This window comes from Zalophus californianus, chromosome 17, assembly GCF_009762305.2.
Source record: "Zalophus californianus isolate mZalCal1 chromosome 17, mZalCal1.pri.v2, whole genome shotgun sequence".
NCBI classification, from domain to species: Eukaryota; Metazoa; Chordata; class Mammalia; order Carnivora; family Otariidae; genus Zalophus; species Zalophus californianus.
The window spans coordinates 58,367,911-58,370,491 of NC_045611.1; the positions used below are offsets into that span (position 1 = coordinate 58,367,911).

At 42.9% G+C, this 2,581-nt stretch overlaps 1 pseudogene; it reads right to left on the reverse strand.

Annotated features, from left to right (window-relative positions):
- Nucleotides 1–643: 643 nt before the first annotated feature.
- On the reverse strand, nucleotides 644–2,228 carry LOC113936263 (annotated as a pseudogene).
- Between the last annotated feature and the right edge of the window lie 353 nt (nucleotides 2,229–2,581).

Genomic DNA, 2,581 nt, shown 5'->3' on the forward strand with positions numbered 1-2,581 from the left:
ATACCCAACTTCTACATCCACATGGATGGGACTGGAGGAGATGATGCTACGTGAAATAAGTCAAGCAGAGAAAGTCAATTATCATATGGTTTCACTTATTTGTGGAACATCAGGAATAGCAGGGAGGACATTAGGAGAAGGAAGGGAAAAGTTGGGGGGGAAGTGGAGGGAGAGATGAACCATGAGAGACTATGGACTCTGAGGAACAAACTGTGGGTTCTAGAGGGGAGGGGGGAGGGGGATGGGTTAGCCCAGTGATGGGTATTAAAGAGGGCACGTTCTGCGTGGAGCACTGGGTGTTATACGAAAACAGTGTATCATGGATCACCACCTCAAAAAGTAATGATGAGTTTTATGGTGACTAACATAATAAAAATTTTTTTAAAAATTTCAAAAGCATGGGCGCCTGGGTGGCTCAGTTGGTTAAGCAACTGCCTTCAGCTCAGGTCATGATCCTGGAGTCCCGGGATCGAGTCCCACATCAGGCTCCCTGCTCTGCGGGGAGTCTGCTTCTCCCTCTGACCCTCTTCCCTCTCGTGCTCTCTATCTCTCATTCTCTCTCTCTCAAATAAATAATAAAATAAAATCTTTAAAAAAAAAAAATTTCAAAAGCAGAAATTAGGAGCTATAGAATCCCTAAGGATCAGCAGTAGAGACCAACAGTAGGAAAACATGAAGCTAAAATATAAGAAGTATGCATCAACCATAAATAAGAGCCTATTAAAGTAATGACATAAAAAGCAAAAACGGAATTCAGCATGTAGAAGACAACACATGTGGTCTCCAGCATCAGGACGGTATGGGTAGCTCTGGTCTCTGGGGGAATTTGCAGTAACCATTGGGGGTGTGAATACACGGCGCTCTCTGGTGGTGCCTGTGCAGGAGCAGCACCGTGGGACCACTGGATCAGACCATGAGGCCAATAAACATGGCATCAGAGATGCACCACAAGAAGACAAGACTTGTATTAGGACCTAAGGATGAGCAAAACCATTTGCCTTGGGTATGGTTGTATGTGTCCTGTAGACCAGTAACTTTCACAGGAACATAGATATTAATCAAGACACTGGAGATCCAGCAGATGATCAGGAAGGACCAATGACCTTGGGGGTTCATCCCTCCCGCTGTCCTGGGGAAGACAACGACATACTGAAAGGTGCTCAGGACACCAGTGGAGCACAAGGTGGTGCTGCAAGCCATTTGGTGGATGTAATGGACAAGTGTACACCCAAGAGTGGACAGGGGTTGCCTAAAGACAAAAGCCACTGTTGTGAGTGGAACCAGTGGAGAGAAGAACCAAGAGATTGGCTACAGCCATGTGGGTGAGCATCATGTTGAAGAGCCTCTGCTTGTGTCCATGCCAGACTGGAGGGACCTTACGGGAGAAGAGGACACTGGCAAAGACCGAACCCCAATTTGTACGAACAAGACCATTTTCAGAGCCTCTTCCCCTGTGGTTCTTAGGGCGTTGTTCTGAAAAGGGCTTCAGAGTGGCCTGGAGTGAAGAGTAGGCTGTTAGTCCCAGCATAAGGACTCTTCTTAGTTCTAGGACCTTTTCTTCTGAAAAGGGAGAAACAGTCACATTCCACAGGAGACTCGACTCGGAGAGCACGTCGTGGACACAAATTTCATATTATTACTTTGTATTTCTATTGACTTTTATGTTCTGACTCCCCATCAGAATATGAAGTCCACGAACTTAGGAAGCACGCCTGTCTTGGTCAAAAATACAGTTGACACATAATGGGTATAAAATGAATATGTATTTTATAAATGAATATGTGGAAGGAGACAACAATAATACAGTGTACCCTCTTTATAATTCATTGCCATCCTGTCTGCCATTATAACGCATTAATAAAGTTATATGGAAATGCAAAAAACAACACACATGTTATAAGATTAACTAATATTGCAAGGAATACACATTCAACTTTTGAATTATGGATATTCCTCTTTATTTACACTTAGCACATCGACTGGAAGTGCACATCCTATTGCTAGGTCACAAGGAAAGACTGGTAATTCCCAAAGCCCTACCTATAGCTCTCAGTTCTAGACCTATATATTCAACTGCATACATCTTTACCTCCTTACATCCCACCGGCGTTTTAAACCCAATATACCTGAACTGAATGCACCCTGTATTACCCTCCTCCTACCGGACTTGTACGACATCCCCAGATCTGATCCTCCATTTGAATCTGTCCTGTAAATGGTGTCACCATCTACTCATTTGCTTAAGCCAGATAATTATCCTTGATTCATCCTTTTCCATTATCTCTCACATCTCCATTTGATTGCTATTTTTAAGTCAATTTGCTTTCATTATGGCAATACCTCTTAACTACCTTGCCTCTAATCTCTCTGCTCCTGAGGACTCAATATTATATATTAGAGTGACAGGACACAAAACGCTTTTCAAAAAATCAGTAGCCATTTGAATACACAACATGCCCCTCCAATGTCTTCAGATATTCCATTCAGTAGAGAAAATATCCCTACTGGCCAAAGAATTCCATTTATTAATAATTCCACAGACTGTAACTTGTTGAGAAGTCAGTTCCTAGAGAGGTTTTTC